At 41.9% G+C, this 18,333-nt stretch overlaps 1 long non-coding RNA gene across 21 annotated transcripts in view; it reads left to right on the top strand.

The window, feature by feature from the left end:
- LOC119707810 overlaps nt 1–18,333 on the top strand; it is a 242,900-nt gene that overhangs the window by 216,972 nt on the left and 7,595 nt on the right. For 19 of the 21 annotated variants that reach the window (XR_005258880.1, XR_005258881.1, XR_005258887.1 and 16 more), the window contains 2 exons: nt 5,350–5,421; nt 7,511–7,662. This is a non-coding gene — a long non-coding RNA (uncharacterized LOC119707810). The remainder of the gene's footprint in view (nt 1–5,349; nt 5,422–7,510; nt 7,663–18,333) is intronic. The other 2 variants (XR_005258879.1, XR_005258874.1) reach the window with 1 other exon arrangement.

Here is an 18,333-nt window from a genome sequence, read left to right as displayed (position 1 = left end):
GAATGCAGGAGGCTAAAGAAAGTGGTGGCAGATGTCAGTAGACCTTGCCAAATGCTAGCTTTCAACTTAGATTGTCTGAAAGATTCACTGGCTAATCCAGACTTTGTGATACAGAAGTATCCTCATTAGTCATGGCTTTAAGTGTGCATTTCTTTAATGCCTGCTCCTTTTTCAGGTATTGATGCAGGGAATTGCATTGACACATGTGTAGGAAATCTTTATTTGTTTTGCAAGACTCTGCTTCCTAGCAAACCCCAGCCCTCCTGTATGCAGAGTTTAACTCTTCTTAGAGTTGAATTATTAGAAAGATACAGCACTTCCTTAGGGCTTTTACCTGTTTTGGCTCTGAGTTCTAATAAATCATTTGGCAGCAAAATGACTCTAAGATAAACTTCTCCCCTTTGATGAAATATTTGTTCAGCACATTCTACAATATAGTTTATGTCAAGAGTTAGACATCTTCCTTGTTAAAGACAAAAACCAAAGGATCAAAACCATTATCAGACACCACTGCTGATTCAGCAGAGGCACAGAAACTTCACATATCCCGTAAGCCATATATTTTCTGGCCACCTCTCTTGGTTTTCTTGACAAACACATTGGGAACTGCCTGGCAGTACTTTTAGCCCATACCATATTTTGTGTAAAAGAGCTGTAAGCTCTTAAGGAAAGTATACTGTTCCCCCAGGCTGGTCCTGAGGAACCTCAGGTGCTCCTACTTGCACACAGGTGGTTTCCAGGGAACACTCTCCCCTTAGGTGTGTGGCTCCTGTTGCACTCTGAGTGGACTGAAATATCTGCAAGCAGGCACACCTGCTGTTGCATTCACAGTTTTCATCATTGTTCTCACAGGGCCTCATTGATAATGCCTGCATTTTGGTTTTGTTTCTAAAAGTTTTCCATGGAAGTTTCTGGTAAGGTATGAATCCTAGCACGAGGTATTAATGGCTAAGAAGAGGCTGCAGTTCAAGTGGCAGTGAGCTGCAGTGAATCAGAGACTCTGAAGGAGCTTCATTAGCTCTGCTTCAGTTTCAGCTCTTCTCTATCTGCAGTGATGTACTTCCTGCCCATACCATGTTGCAGCATTTGATTGTGAATTGTAGCCTGAGAAGCATGCGGCAGTTTCAAGGTGCATGTATGTTAAACAAAACTTTGAGAGAAACAGTCTCCTCAGTTAAAAATCCTAAGAACATAAGAATTCTGGACCAGAGAAGGGATCTACTGTGTTGTTTCCAGCAGTGATTAGTAGTCTGTGCTTATGGAAAAAATGCAAGTGCTAAGTATATGGAATAAATAGGCAGAAGTGTTGTGGTTGATGAACTCATGTGGAAAATCCCCCTGGACTGTAGGTGCAACAGGTCAGAGAATTCTTAGGCAAAAGCCTGGATTTGTATGGTTGGGTCCACAGTCACATATTGGGCATAGGGACCAGCTGCAGCACAAACACCAGACAGGTCTGGGACTAAGCCCAGGGGTTCCAGCCATTTGCAAATAATCTATTTGTAAGGGCATTCATCTTCAGGGACAGTAAGTACAAGAATGCTCAAATGCAATTAATTACTAACTTACACTTAATAACTTCAGTAATCTGCTTCTTTCAATAATGGATTTGATTTGCCTAGGTTATTTTTATATTATTTCAGCATAAACCCCATTTCTGTAGCTTTTGTAGGTGTTGGACTTGATGAGTCCCACTCCTTGTGGGTCCCTTCCAACTCAGCACATTATGTGATTCTGTGTTTTGAGGACTTGGATTGTAGAAGTTATTTTCTGTTGTTAGTTGAAGTGGCATCATGTCACCAAAATTTGCATTTTGCACTAAAGTGTTTTAGTAAAATTGCAGTCAGGCTGTAGAGCTTATGGGGACAGGAAATAACTGTAGTTATTACACCTCGAATGTCTTTTGCAAAGATTTGAGTGTTCCAGAAAAGGTTAAGAGCCAACACTTTCCTAAAATGGGACCAGTGGTGCTATTTCGTGGAGATCCTTCTTCAGTGGTATTGCATTCAGTCATGTTGTTGGGCTGGGGGGTTAATCAATCACAAAGATAATTCCTCCTTTCTTCCCACAAAGGAAACATCTTGCATTGCTCTGCAGTAAGCTGGGGGTTTCCATTTTAGCAGACACCAAGTGTCAATTCTACGTGTGCTGTTCATCACTGCACTGATGTGTAAGAGAATTGTTTCAATAATCATGAGTTAAAGCAGCAGTGCTGTTCTGTTGCAACCCGCCAGGGTAAAGGGTGGCTTATGCCAATGGCCTTCAAAAGTTCATACCCAGGTTAAGCTGAACCAAGCACATTTGATTTCCAGTGACAGCCTTTAGTGGCTGAGGTTATCATTAGGGCCCTCTTTTGGTGCACTGCATTAGTGAGGAAGCACCAGCTCTGGTGGTTCTGGGCCAAAACTAGATGTAGACTTGAGCTTAACTGTCTTGGTGTGTAGACACCAAGTGCAAAGGAAATTCCACATTCTTTTCTAGACCAGCATTATCATTAGTTTTCTGACTCTCAGACCGGGTCACTTGGCTGCCTCAAAGACCGTAGTTAACATGTTCCTGCTATTCTCCTCTTTCTGCTTTTACTCACAACATTAAAACACAGTTCTTGCTAAAGAAGATCATGTTTGTTGTTTGGGAACAATATTCCTGATGTTCAGTAATGCCCCCTTTCAGACTAATACATAAACATATCTTTTTTGAGTTCCATATTTCAGCAAGCCCTTGAAGGCCCTGGAGCACAGGCATTGTGCATTTCAGGATGAAAGTTTAATATGATGTTTCTTGTTGTGCATTCTCATGTTTCAGCAGAAATATATCTGGCAACTGTTGCTCTTCTATAGCCAATCTAAGGTAGAGAGAGCTTTCTTATTAACTCTCTGGAGAAGAAATTTAATAAGACGCAGTCATGAAAACACTGACATGACTGAGAAAAGTCCTTCATGTCCAAACATCTGCAAGATTGTAGCCTACTGTAATAATGGAATAGTCTGCAAACCATGTCTATAAAACCTCAGTGTGGCACTGTACCAACACATACTCTGTACAGCCTTAAGGCTGTCAAGTTTGAAGAGTTTCTTTATCTGTACCATTTCTATCCCATCTTGTGTCTGGACTTTTTTCTGCCTATAGGTTCCCATTGGCCAGATGTCTGACTGAGACTAAAGATTATTTTTGTGTACATTTTTGTACAGTACCTATATTCTATTTTAAGGAAAAATATACACATGCATTTTTCTTCTTTATTAACAAACGGAGTGACAATTTAAAATAAATTCTTTCAGCTGTTCAGAATGGTACACAGATGTACTGGCACATGTCAGAGTGAGTTAAATAGAGAGCACAGCATTACATCACCTACAGAGCTGAGGAAGAGGAGGTGGTCTCTGACCACTAAAGCAAAACAAAGCAGTGCCAAGGTGGTTGGCTTTGAGAGAGATAAAGCAGACTGTTACCTCTCCTTGTAGATTGTGTGGGGAACTCTGGTGCCTTACTGCCTTTCATTCCAAAGCCAGGGATCATCTCACAGTGGGTAACCCAATCCTAATTTTTAGGATGCTTAAGTCTTTATAGGACTTTGCTCTCAGGCTTGGCAGTGAAAAGAATATTCACTTGCATTTACATCTAATTTAGGTGCATGTGTAGGTAATTGTTATTCCTAAGCTGCTGCTATGGAGAGAGAAAAAAGAGGCTCCTAAGGGGTTGGTTCAGGGTATGTATGTTAGAGATGTACTGCAGATTTCTCTCTGAAGGACCCTGTCTGTATCTGGACACTCTGTGTGATCCTGTCACCTTAACTGAGACAGTAAAAGTGAGCTGTATCCTCTCTCTGTCTCTGCCTTTCTGTTCTGTAAACAAAGGCAGTATTTTTCCTCCTGTGAGGTTGGGGGATAACATTCGAAAGGAGTTGTGAAGCACATGGGTGTTATGGTGGTCAAAGAATGAGAAATGCCAAAATGGAGGTATCTTTTGTTGGAGGAAAGCAGTATTTCAGGAAGATTAACTTGGAATGAGCTGTTACATGTATACAAATTTTGAGGCTGTTGTGGAGAAAAGTAACCTTTCTTCATAAAACAGCAGCGGAATTAGTTGGGAAAAATGTAGAAGCAGTAAGAAGTGAATAGATTTAGCATGTGATGTGATGAGAGAGAGAACAATCACAGCATCACTTCTTTGGAGTGACCCAGAGTAATTTATGTGGAGTGTGCAAGGGATGAGGCCCAGGTTATTGCGCTGTGAGTTCAGCCAGCACCCCAAGGGAGAGTTCCAGAGGTGGGACAGGGATGGAACCCACAACCTTGGTGTAATCAGTACCATGCCCTTGAGCCCATTTCAGGGTCAGTTTCACTTGTGAGAGGGTGAACATTTACTGAATATTTGTTCCATTACAGGTGGTGTTCCTGCACAGTTTAAGTGGATATAATTGTTAAGAGGGCTAATGTTTACTGAATACTTGTTCCACTAAATTTGGTGTTTCTGCATAGCTTATATGGATACAGTTGTGATGGGGTCACTATTTTATAATATTTGTGCCATTACAGTTGCTTATTATGAACTTTGAGTGTTATTATGGACTTTGAGTGTTATCTCACCCTAATCCACACCGTGGGGATCTGTGAATCTCAGCTTCTCTCCCCTTCTCATAGTGGGGACTTGAGGGAGTGGGTTTTTTTAGGTCCCCCATAGTTCTACCACCACCACAATGCAAGAAACCAGGAATTTTTTTTCACCATACTATATGTATTTTTATATGAGATAGTCATTTCTGTACTTGATTATGATTACAAAGCATGTGTGAAGGTATTACTGACACAAATGCATTATCAAAAATGTTGGTGTCCTTGGCTACTGAGACTAAACTGCTGAATGCTACATTTTAGGAGTGATTTACACCTGATGTATTGATGTCCATGATTGGTCAGTTAATCTGACCACAATTAATCTTTCTACTGGTGATTGGTATAGCAATTTTAAATGTCTGAAAACAAGGATGGTATTACTGGGTAAAGAATGAAATATTTTTATCTGGTAAATTTTCTTTAAGCTCACTTGGCTATGAAAGTAGAGGAAACGTTTTTACTCAAAGCTTTCAAGGTTTGCAGCTATTAAATTGACTGGTCTCAGGAACTTCTCATAGTGCTTCCCTGAGGGTTAAGTCATCCCTCCACAAAGTGCCATTCATGCCCTACTTACCCTCAATTAAGGCTTCCAAAATAAATTTGGCCTTCTTCTGAAACACAGTCCTCACCTGCAGAAAAGACTTTGGATGGCTGCATTTAATATCTGTATGTCTGTTCCTCACTTCTTCCATCATAAGGATAACCCAATTTTTTTTTCTTTCTCTCTCTTTAGGAACAGAAAGAATGACTTACTGGGGAACCAAGTTAAATACTAAAGAAGTGAAGATTGGTCATCTCTGCAGAGGTAATTTCAAGCTATGCATAGTAATCACACTGGAGATTCATTTCTTGCTGGTGCTTAGGTCTTCATGGTACATTACTTGTGGCAATAAAGTTTAAAAATAGTCCTCAGAAACATTGAAAAAGATGTTCAGAAAAGAGCTTTTTTCTTCTGTGTGCTTCCCACACTAAGCAAAGCAAATATTTTTTTGGTTATAAATATCTTTGAGATGCACCTTTAAACTCATTACTGTGCTGAATTATAGCTGTGTTTCTGCAGGTAAATGGCAGTCACATTCAATGAATTGGTTTTTTGGCTGAGGCCAGTAAAAACAACTCTTCTCCCAACACTAAAATTTAAATCCCTCCAGATACTATCAATGGTCATTCTTGAGACCTAAAGTGCTTATTTCATGGCCTCATTTAAATCATTGTATGCTCAGTTCAGCAGTGTTACCATTTTCTCTTCCTCATTTATTACCATTACAAGGAGATGCACTTAGAACCTGTTTTGCACTGCATTTGAAGAATGTGTCCTTTTACATTTGTCATCCTGAAAATTTGTAACTTGAGGGATGCAAAATCAGCACCACTAACAACTCGTGCCTCTCAAACATTTTCTGTAAAGTGAATGTTTAATATTTATCCAGTGCCTGCTCAGAGACCAGCACAAGGCTATATGCCACTTAAGTCCTGAGGTGAAATGTTGCTTCAATGATGCATAAAATTTGTATTGACCATCTGCCCAGCATTGAGTTGAACCCATTAACAAATAAGCCTTACAGTATCACTGTGAGATAGGGAATTATGATCACCATTTAACAAGTGACATAACTGAGCCCCAAGGGCTTATGTAACCACTTCAAGTCCTAGAGGAAGTGTATGATAGAACCAGTAAGGAAGCCCAGCTCACCTGACCTGCTGTTCTTCCTACTTGGACACCCCTGAACCTGGTGTCCTTTTCACCACGTTCTGTTACCAGCAGCTGTACACTCCTTATGCACAGTTTCAACCATCAAATTCTGTTGCAAAGAAACTTAAAACACAGCTGATGTGACCTGTGAATCCTTCTTGTCCATAAAGAACATGAGACACAAGGCACAAAGGCAGCACAAACAGCACCAGATGGCCTTCATAACTGGAGCAAGTCAGCACAAAGTGACAACAGGGAGAGCTGTTGTTGTGACCTCCCTTTCTATTTTTTTGCATAATGTTGAGAGGAAGACTATGCAGATCTTCCTGTAGTACAGAGAGGAGCTGCTGGTAGAGGGCAATCAGTGCTTTCAGTGCTTTGCCTTTTGTAATCTTGCTCAACATTTCTTTGATTTCTTTAGTAAATGTCAGGTCACATGCTTGCATTCTAAAGCTGAAGTATAAATCATCTTCTCAAGTGACAGAATCTGTCATTTTTCCTTGCAAAGTATTTTTCCAACTATGTCTTATGTAACTGTTACAGTTGTTGACATTTTTCTTAAAAGCCCTATTGGTTTGACACTCAGCATTCAGTCTAAAGCTATAGACTTGGGTAGAGAATTCTTCTGCCTTTGTTTGTATCTCTTTTCCTTTCCCATGAGGTGAAGAAAGAAATATTATGCAACTCTGAGTCATGCTGTAGAAAGGTGTTGTATTTTTAATATCATTAGAATTTTAAAAGAAGGAGAAAGATAAGCCTTAGCAGAGGTGAAACCAAGAGTTAATATGCTTTAATTATAGAAAGTGGCTATTAAATTTTGATGGGATGCTATGACTGATACTTCAAATAAATGTTGATGTGGTGAAGTGGGGAGTGTCAATAATGAGTTGAGTACTAGAGAAAGGCCGTTGATTTTTATGGCAAATATATATATATATAAATACATGATCCTCAACCAAAGACATTCTTGTGGAGATGTCCACAGGAACAAATCAGAATATAGACTTCTTCTGTCTGGCTTGTCTTGTGTCTACAAGAACACAGCCCTATTAAGCTGTGTCTTGGCATAGATACAGGCTGAAGGTACTTGCCCACATAAGATGTTTTACTGGGCCCAGCTTAAGGATGATACTGATTCCTGCCCAGCTTCAGGGTGATACTCTAGCATTAACCTGCTTTCCCTCCTCTTTCATGCCTGCAGAAAAAGCTATTGATGCACCTTCCTGACAGGTCTTTCTCAGAAGAAACAGCTGCAGGATGTGGAATCAGTTGTGTGGAATTCCTGTTGGCAAGACCTTTGACCCTCAACTTCTGCTAGATCCAGCTGAGTGATCAAAGAGAGAATTTTTGCAGGTATTTCATGTCTTCACCTGTATTAATCTCACCTCAATGAGAAGCAAATTATTCTGGAATAATAAGTTCAAGAAACACTTGTGTTCCTTCTGAGGGAATGCTGCACGGGTGATCTGGAATGCCGGGAGCTTGATCTTGAGTGGGCCCATTAATCCTACTGCATCCAAGTCCAATGTTTTAGTTACATTTTTAGCAAGCTAGAGACATTTATGGTAATGCAGGGTATTTTAAGACACAGTTAGGACTCTGAAGATACACTAGATTGTCAATACACTGTATTGACATAGTTTTCATCTCTCAAAACCAGCATCGGAATTGTTTGGTTAAGTATCCTGTGGCTGTTGAAGAATATTGCTGAATCTAGAAAGGAAAGTGAGGTCTTGACCTAAACATCTCTGCTTTATATAGAGATACTGTCTAATAGCCTTCACAGCAAACAGATGAACTCAATACAGACACATGCTAGAAGGGGCACTAGTCCCTGCTAAGAGGAGTGAAAAGTGCCCTCCTCATTCCCATAACTAACAGCCAGACTCCTCACTGAGTTTAGAGCAACCTACCCTGGCATCTGTGGCATCTTGTGATCACGAGTTTGGGATTTGTAGAATCCCAGTTCCCTTCCTGTCAAAGCCAGAAGCAGGAGATGGTCCCTGTGGCACATGTGCCCTGTGTCAGTTTGGGTACTGATATGATCTGAGCACTGAGGCTTCTCAAAGCTGCTTCATGGGCATTACAAACTTGTTCTCAGAACATAGAGGAGGAACACAACATTTTACAGGTGAGGAAGTGAAGCACAGCTGTGAATACTTTAAGATGCATAACCTCAACAGATCTTTAGAAGTCTTCAGTGTGGGTCAGCTTGTAACGTTTTCAGAGAGCCTGACAGCTGAGTTGCAGTTTGCCTTTGTTAAGTCTGATGAGTTATTTTAGCATCTAAAGAAGCCAGTAGAACTGAGCTTATTTTTCTGAAAGCTTGACCTAAGTGTCGCTCAAGATCACGAAAGAAATACGTGGTCCAGTTGGTAAATTAATCCAGCTCACTTAAATTTCTGCATACCCAAAGGACCTTCCTCTCTCCCACCTTGCTCACTTCCCTGTTCCAAAGATTTTTTTGGTGAGTACTTGGAAGGCAATGCAGCTCTTCTGTGCTAATTAAATCTTTCTTTCTCTTACTGCCAGCTGTAACAGAGGGAAAATCCCTATAGGACTGTCAGAGAGTCCTGTTGTGCTCATTAGACCATACTGAGTCTGGAACCCTAAAGTCTCCAAAGGCTTACTGGATAATCTCTTTTTAAATCCTCTGTTGGTACCAGTTATTTCAAATAGCAAGCGATTGTCAAGTCTCAGGAATCTGCAACAGCAGGTCTCCCCAGACATTGGGTAAAGCAGCTTGAAGAGAAGGCTCTGGGGAGACCTCAGAGCCCCTTCAGTGCCAAAGGGCCTCCAAGAGAGGTGGAGAGGGACTTTGGATAAGGGCCTGGAGTGACAGGACAATGGGGAATGGCTTCCCACTGCCAGAGAGTAGGTTTAGATTGAACATTAGGAAGAAGTTCTTCCCTGTGAGGGTGGTCACGCCCTGGCACAGGTTACCCAGAGAAGCTGTGGCTGCCCCATCCCTGGAAGTGCCCAAGGCCAGGGCTTGAAGTGACCTGGGATAGTGGAAGATGTTCCTGTCAATGGCAGGGGCTGGAACTGGATGAGCTTTGAGGTCCCTCCCAACCAAAATCATTTTGTGATTCCATGATTCAATACCCCAGGAAATCTGCAAAGAAAAGGAGCATAATTGAAATTTATGGCTGGAGCAAGAAGTCAGAGGGACCATTTCCAATTGTTTGTTTTAAGAAGTTTTTCAAAGGTAAAATATTTTTCACTGGCAGGTTTTTTGAATGCCTGAATACACTCAGAGCTCAGTATTTGCAAGGCCTGGAGGAACACATTTTGATTTTCTGATGGAAGACTGCAGTCTTCGGCCCTCTCAATATTAAAAACATTGGAGTCTGGGTTTCCTGTTGATGTTTCTAAATTGAACTTTAATCAATCTTGAAAAAGGACTTTAATAACCTGAATTATGGCCCCCAGTGCTAGATCTTTGATATCAGAGTGAGCCTAGCAGTACTGATTTTCTCATGCTCAGCATTTCTTCTGATATTTTTTGCCACTTGTTAGGAATGTGTGTTTAAAGAAAACCTCGGTTTAGGAAGTGCCTTTTCCCAGCAATTTTTCTGTGTTTAAGTGGAACCTTTTTACATCATTCACATATATTTTTCCTCATTTTGAAGCAAATTATTTTTTTTAGGAACTCCTGGATTCCAAAATCTAAAAATGGAAATTTTGTTCCTCTCCAAGTATGACACAGCATTTGTCAGTCACACCAGATGGGGAAGATGAGCCAAGAAAGCAGCATAGATAGTCAACCAATTTCAGTTTTTCATGTTGATGTTTTTCTGTGAGGAGGCAAATGTGCTTTTTGACTCAATATAGTGTTTTATGTCCTGGCTTGTCTGTTCAGAAGAACTTAGAGTTGGTTTTAATAAAACAGACTGGAGAGATTAGAAAACTCAGAGCCTTTCTGAGAGAACAACAAATACCTGAAAGGGGCTGCCTTCATTTTTGGCCAAGAAATCTGATGAAACACCCCATAGCTGAAAACAGGATTTTCCTTTAGTGCTCTTTGTGCATTGTGGTTTTATTTGCTGCAGAAAAGGTTCTGTACAGTGCTGATTCTCCAAAGCTGATGGCAAACAATGATTAACCAGTTCCTTCCAACTGCTCACTCATGAGCAGACACCGGGTTGAACCAGTTATTCATACTGAATTAAGCTTAAAAAATATCATGTATTTATGAGTGTAAATGTTCTCATCTAAATGGAAACTTTCCCAGAATAGTTCACTTGGGGCTGGAAAGACATTTTTAAGCATATTTCTGGTGGCAGAGGGTATGAAAAAGTAAATGATACTAGAATATGATTGTAGTCCTTCATGTAATTTCAAATGATTCCATTGTAAGTGAAATAGTGATGCACAAGGGCAGGACCTCTGATCCATGTGCATTTGCAAGCCTGTCCTAGGCAGCAGTAAGTGTCTTGTGTGGCTGCTTAGTCTTACTATCCTGTCTAAAGCTTCTTTTAAGATTTGAGTGGAAGCACTGCTCTAACAGTAGTATCAAGGGTTTTAGATTTATGGCATTAAGAGCTAATGGGAAGCACATTTGCTGTACATTCACATACCTAAGCTGTTCTACTCATGGCACTTCAAGGCCGAGTGAGGCCTAGGACAGACAAAATTAAAAGAAAAATATATAAAACCTATTAATATCAATAATTTGAGAAATGGTGTAAATACTGTCGTCAGTGGGATTGTAATGAAAGAGACTGGGGCAGCTGTGTAGGAAGCAGCTCTGCAGAGAAGGATCTGTCCTGATGCACAGGTTGACACCCCCCAGCCATGTGCCAACTGCATCTGGGACTGCATGAGCAAAACAGAGCTCAGAGCAGTGAATCTCCCCCTTCACAGCACTGCCTTACAATCACAGAATGGTGTTGGGAGGGACCTTAAAGCTCATCCAGTTCCAACCCCTGGCCATGGCAGGGACATCTTTCACTGTCCCAAATTGCTCCAAGTCCTGTCCAGCCTGGCCTTGGGCACTTCCAGGGATAGGGCAGCCACAGCTTCTCTGGGTAACCTGTGCCAGGGCATGACCACCCTCATAGGGAACAATTTCTTCCCAATATCCCATCTAACCCTGCCCTCTCTCACTTTGAAGCCATTCCTCCTTGTCCTGTCACTTCAGGCCATTATAAGTAGTCTTCCCCTGTCTTTCCAGAGGGCTCCCGTCAGGTGGTGGGACAGTGAGGTCACCACAAAACTACTCCAGGCTGAAAAATCCCAGTTCCCTCAGCCTTTCTCCATAGCAGAGCTACTCCATCCCTCTGATCAATGATGTGTCCAATTTGGGAGCACTCTTGTGCAAGAGAGGCACCAGCACTGTCAGAGCTCACTGCACTGAGCCAGGCAGTGCCACCAGGCTCCTCAGAGCTGGGCAGTGGTGGGCACAGAGAGCTGGGAGAGCTGGCTCTGTGCAGGCAGGGAGGGCACAGAGAGCTGGGTCTGCCCAGGCAGGGAGGGCACAGAGAGCTGGGTTTGTGCAGGCAGGGAGGGCACAGAGAGCTGGCTCTGTGCATGCAGGGAGGACACAGAGAGCTGGGTCTGTGCATGCAGGGAGGGCACAAAGAGCTGGGTCTGTGCAGGCAGAGGGGGCACAGAGAGCTGGGTCTGTGCAGGCAGAGGGGGCACAGAGAGCTGGGTCTGTGCAGGCAGGGAGGGCACAGAGAGCTGGGTCTGCCCAGGCAGAGAGGGCACAGAGAGCTGGGTCTGCCCAGGCAGGGAGGGCACAGAGAGCTGGGTTTGTGCAGGCAGGGAGGGCACAGAGAGCTGGCTCTGTGCAGGCAGGGAGGGCACAGAGAGCTGGGTTTGTGCAGGCAGGGAGGGCACAGAGAGCTGGGTCTGTGCAGGCAGGGAGGGCACAGAGAGCTGGGTCTGTGCAGGCAGGGGGGGCACAGAGAGCTGGCTCTGTGCAGGCAGGGAGGGCACAGAGAGCTGGCTCTGTCCAGGCAGGGAGGGCACAGAGGGGAGAGCTGCAGTGCTGCCTGCATCTGCCTGAGCACATGGTGAGAGGCTGGAGCTCCTCTCGGAGCTGCACAGCAATTGAACAAGGGCTGAAAGGCACAAGTTGGAACAAAGGAAGTTCCAGTCAGATACAAATAAAATCTTTTAACCAAAGAGTGGTCAAAGGCAGGAAGGGGTGCCCAGAGAGGCTGTGGGTTCTCCATCCTTAGAGGCGTCCAAGATTCAGTACCTGATTAATTAGACTTGCTTTGAACTGGTTGGACTGGATGCTTTCAGGAGCCCCTTTCAACCTGGATTATTCTGTCATTCTTTGATTCTTTCACAACAAGGACTTAAAAAAAATATTGCAGACTTGGACCACTGAAAGACCAAAAAGGAGCAACGTAAGTTCCTTAGGTGGAATTACTAATACTGTACATCTGCCCATTCACCTTCTGGGATCAAAGAGTCAGGGTTTTATGTAATGAATAGTAACCTCAGCAATTTTCTGTACAGCTCTGCCTAAAGGAAATCACAGCTTTGCTACATTATAACAAAATTCTTACTGACTTCAGGAGGCTCTGAATCTGCCAGCTTGAATGGGCATCACTGGAGGGTTCTTTAAAGTCAGATAATGGTTTTAATGTGGGGAGAACCCCAGAGAACAGTTCTGAGTTTTTCTGAAAGTGTATTTCACAATATCAGATTTCTTTAGCATATACACATTAAGTTATGGTAGTTTTGGAAACAAACAAACAAAAGGTATTTCTCTCAGCTTTGTACCTGTGTTCCTGGCAGCGCAAGTATTTAACTGAGTGGCTGAAAAAAAGAGGGAAAATTGCACAGATGAAAAGCTTCCCTATGGTCACCAAGTAAGAAAGTATTTCCAAGCTTTGGAAAATGTTGACCGGCTCTGACATTTATACAGCTCATCTTACAGAGAAAGACTATGTAAAATATCTGAACTTTATCATATGAGCTTGCTTACATCCTGAAAAAGCCTGTTTTTTACAGCCAGGATACAAACTGCAGTATAAACATACAGTGCCCTGGTAGGCCATATGTTCCTTTACTGCATCTCTCACAAGGGGGAAGGGGTTTTGACATTGCTTAGGCTGGTTTTATGCAATGGCACTTGGCAGCAAAGCATAGAGAGCCCTGGTACTGTTATGTTTGGACGATAAAAAATGTCCAGGATAAGTTTCTTCTTCTTATCTAACCAGCCTGTTCTACTTCATAATGTTGTATATGCTAGTGACTACAGCATTTTTAATTGTCTGTATTATGTGTATGTACAGATAATGATAAATGCACACTGGAGTCTACTTGGCCCATAAAAATTTTATGCAACTCTGAGGAAAAGTTACTGTTATTGAAGAACCATTTTGGAAACCAAGGTGCCTGTTTCAACAGCCCAGCCTTAATCCTTACATGGACTCAGTGTTTTGGATGAGTTCATGTAATTATGAATTTAAAATGGTCCACGAATATTTAAGAGCAAAAATACTGCCTATGCAGGAGAGGTTGATTTCTAGAAAATAATGGCTACAGAACCATTTGGTAATTTTCTACCCTGCCCTTCCAAAAGAACAGTATTGATCTAAGGAGTGTCTGTCACATGTTATTGCCAGTTCCAATGCTTGGCATTTGTGGTGATTTTATACTAATATTGATAAAATATTTATGTTTTTCTTCCTCATATGTTTTAGCCTTCAGAACTTGTTTCCTTGGCGTTTTTTTCCTGTAGTATTGAGGGATTTTTACGTATATGTAGAGAATCTGATACAATACATTTGTCCAGTAGCTGGAGCATTAAAAAGCAAGACACATAAATCTTGCAGTTCTGAGGAGTGGTAATACTGCTTTTAGGATTTGGGAAGAGTTGTTGGTTTTTTTTTTTAATGGAACACTTACATGCTTGTATGTGACTCCATTACATGACGTACACCATGGTTAGCAACAGCTTTTGTGTGTCATGGCTCAGGTTCCCATACACTCCTGACAGTTTATGCATATTCATGAGATCCATGACATTTCCCTGCATCTGCTCTTATCACAGATTTCGTTTCAAAGCAGCACTTCATTGATGTAGTACACTGACACATTTTACATATAATTGCTTTTCGTCTGGTTGCATGATTATTTTGTGACACCTAGTGGATAAATTGATAGTGGTGCTGATTTAAATTGCCTCTGATTTTTTTTTATTCTCCTGATAAAAGTTCTGGCCTGGCAACTCAATTCACATCACAAATACATAGACTCTATTGTTTTCTAGCTTTCTTCTCTTTTTTTTTCCCCCTCTTTAACTTTGTTCATGGAATAACTTGCTCATAGGCAGGTGAACAAATACCCAACAGCAGTCTTGAGGAAATTCCAAGAGTCCCAAAATAATACAAGGTAGCAAATGTTTGAAAATGTCGTGCTATTGTTTAGTCAGGCTCCCTGTGCAGTCTGGGATCTTCACACAATAACTTTTTCTACTGTATTAACTTTTTTTGAGGTGTGCTTCAAGCATGCAGTTCCATTAAGAAAAAAATGTGCACTACATAAAGTTGTAAAAGGTTGCAAGAAGTACTTATTTCCCTATGAGGACTCCTAGAAATATCTGTTCCTCTAGTGTTCTTAGAGAATGAAGTCTGATAAATAATTAAAATATTATTCTATACACGCAAAAATATTTTCAGAATATTTACATCAAGAGTCTAGAAATGCCTTAAATGCATGACCTACTTTCACAACTAAGATATGTCTTGTGAAGTATATCTTAATTTACATGTCATGGATTCTGTGCCTAAAGCTTATTTCTGCAACAGGAAAATATTGAAATACTGTCCACTGTGTTTGCTACAAATGCTGTGAGATAGAAAAACAGGTACTTTTATATGGCTCTTATCTTTTGGGTTGATAAGGGGAAAGGAATCAATTATTTCAGTTGCAGCAAGTCTGCTTGCTGTATTTCTCAGTTGATACTAGTAATGTGCATGTTTCTGTCTTCAGAGGAGGTTTAATCTGCTCCTGGCACAACAGATCTTAAATTCTAGAGTCTGTCATGCCTGAGCAGGCACAGAACAATAACTTACATGGTAGCCAAGACAGAATTTAGTAAATTTTAAACAGGACCTGAAAGGAACTGTAAGGTAGATGAATTCGGAGCTAAGAGGTTATGTATTTTTCATATGTGGGGAATTGGAATGGAGTTGTGCACAGGACATGAAGAAATTGATTCTAAAGACCATCTACAAGATTTTAGGTTTCAGCTTTTTACTCTTCAGAGAAAATGCGTTGCATATTTTGACTCCCAAGAAGCTTCACAACCAGCAATACTGTAATACTGAGCTGTGTTTTTAATGCCAACTGACAAGGCAGTCTTTCCCTGTGCTTTTTCTGGTTGCTCCCTGTAACAGTTCTCTTGTGACTTCCATTTATGTAAAATTCAGGTCTGTAGCAACAGCATCCTGAATAATGGACACGGAGAGCCCAGCACACCGAGGAGCTCTGGCAAAGAGCCCTTCAGCCCACTCATGAATGTTTAACCAGGGAAACCTTTAGTCTTAGGTACACAAACTTACACTGGTGTCTGAAGGAACCCGTGGGTTTCGGGCTGTAAATCCCCCCGGCTAGTTTGGGATTTAAGCCCGCACGGATCCTACACGGACGAAGTAAAGGACGAGAAGCGCTCTTTCTCCACGTGGTTCTGATGTCCTGTTTATTAGGTGGACGGGGACGTCTGCATCACAGAGCTTCCAGGTGGAAAAAGAGAAAGAGCTCCAAACTCAAGGGACATTTATACCTGCGGAATGGGAGGCGGGGACGGAAGGCCACAGCCAAGGGGACACCAGTGAGGAGGGGCGAAGGGAGGGGCTACAAGGGACAAACCACCTTACCAAGGGAACAACCATCTGAGGAAAGGGGGGAAACATTTGTATAACACAACACCCAGTGCAGCATCCAAATAAACAACCTAGTGCATCACAACAGGTGTCCATCTGTGGACAGTCATCTGAGAAAAGAGAAGGCTGTGTGGAGCTGAGCACAGGCAGTGCTGGGTGGCTGAGCCCCAAGCCTGGAATTCACGAGGAATTCTCTTGTGCCATGTCAGCAGCACTGCCCACTCACCCCAAGGCTCCAAAAGCCTTCTCCCCCTCAGCATGCAGGCACAGGTGGGCAGAAGGGCCCCTGTGTGCAAATGGAGTTTTCAGTGCTTCACCCTTGCTTTTGAAAGGCTCGTGTAAAGCTGGGCAGGGCGAGTGTGTGCGTGAGGCTCTGGGCAGTGTCCTTGGAACGCTCGGAATGGAAAAGAACTGCTCAGAGCAGAGGCAAAGCCGTCTGTAGCCGTTTTGTAGCAAAGCCGTCTGTAGCCGTCTGTAGCCGTTTTGTAGCAAAGCACAAGCGTGTGCTTCTGAAATCATAACACAGCTTGAGACACCATCCCATGCCAGGGTGATAACAAAGCTGTTGCAGTGCACAGGGATCTGTGCTGATGACCAAAGAAAAATAGTCGCTAAAAAAAACCAGGGAACTCGATAAGTGGTGGTTTCACTAGTTTCAGAGTCCTGGAGGTCCCCTGACAGGGACACAAAAATGCTTAACAGGATTAGGGATAACACCTGCTCTTGCAAGTAGGCTTGTCTGATCATATCTATAGCCTCACACCCTCCCCAAGCCCCAAAAGTAAGCAGAAACAAACTGCAGCTTGGGTTTGCAATGCCTGTAGAAATGCTTTCTCCGTGTGAGTGCATGTGGACTTCCAGCCCTCTGCTGGCTTACTGTCAGGTTGACCCAAGCTCTCTGGCTCAACCCCAAATGCAGTCCAGGCCCCAGAACATTGTTCTGCAACAGAAATGAATTTTAGGCTTTTAACAATATTGTAAAACAAACATACTATACAGAACAGTGATTTCATGCCAGCTTTCCATACAATGTTATCCACAATTTCAAATGCTGCAGGCTCTGCAGTGATCATCACAAATGGAACAGTCTGTAAAGGATGGATTTTGCTTGTCTGCCATCATATGAAGCTCCTTCTTCAAGAGCACTCAAGTAACTTTATCCTGTTTGTGGTGATGGCAAATGTAAGGGTGCATTGATGTAAATACAGAATTTTAGTCTAAATCCACTAACATTAGCTTATTTGGAGCTTTAACCTACTCCTGGCTCCCAGACCACTCCTACTTGTCAGCTGCTTGATCTCATAAGGGCTAAAATTTAAAATTAAAGCCTCATGGGAAAAAGGCCAGAAGTCATTTTTCTACCAGCTATAATTATTGCCATGGCTGCATTCTGCAGAATGAATTTTAGTTTCTTGTTGAGGCTTAACCTGATAGACATTCCCTCTTGGTGCTTAATTAAGTTAGGATTTGCATCTACTAGTTTATTTCATGTCTTTTTAAAGAAAAACAATTTTCAAGGACCTGAATCAATTTCAAAGTGAAAATTCAGTTTTCCCATAAAGGAATTAGTGGATTGATATTGGGAATAGCATTTTTTTAAGAAGATGTGACTCTATTCCGTTTTTTCTAGCTTCTATAAGGAACTGAAAAGAATAGCACTTTCTCAGTGGTGTGACATAGGTTAGGTGTGAAACTGTATGAATTGCACGTACTAAAAAGCCAAATCCACTTGACTTAAAATTCAAATGGCTTATTTAAGATTTTCTGTGTAGTAAAGGTGTTTTTTCCATCCAAAAAGAATTAAAAATATCACTCAAATAATTGCTGGTGAGATGGCTGAGTATTTAGCTGGAGAGATGGAAGAGTGTGATTCTGACTGTTGTCTGCATCATTGACTGTGCCTGGTTTTTATTTTCACAGGGCTTTAGGGGGAGTGGGAAAGGTGCAGTTTTGGAGAGCTGGGCATCACATACCAAGTCAAAGATGAGGATAATCAGTTTAAGTGTCCAGTTTTGTGTTCAGAGATGTTAAGGCAAATACAGGTGATGTCAGCTGAGTTAGGTGAGCTCAGCTCTTTCAAATATAAGATCCATTGCTCAACATCCTAAAATTAGTGAGTATTTGTGGGGGTTGTCATTAACATTTCATTTTTGTGTGATCTGCATGAATACAA

This window comes from Motacilla alba, chromosome 1A, assembly GCF_015832195.1.
Source record: "Motacilla alba alba isolate MOTALB_02 chromosome 1A, Motacilla_alba_V1.0_pri, whole genome shotgun sequence".
Taxonomy (NCBI): domain Eukaryota; kingdom Metazoa; phylum Chordata; class Aves; order Passeriformes; family Motacillidae; genus Motacilla; species Motacilla alba.
Note: the sequence above shows the minus strand (reverse complement) of the source record. Positions and strands in the feature narration are given on the sequence as shown.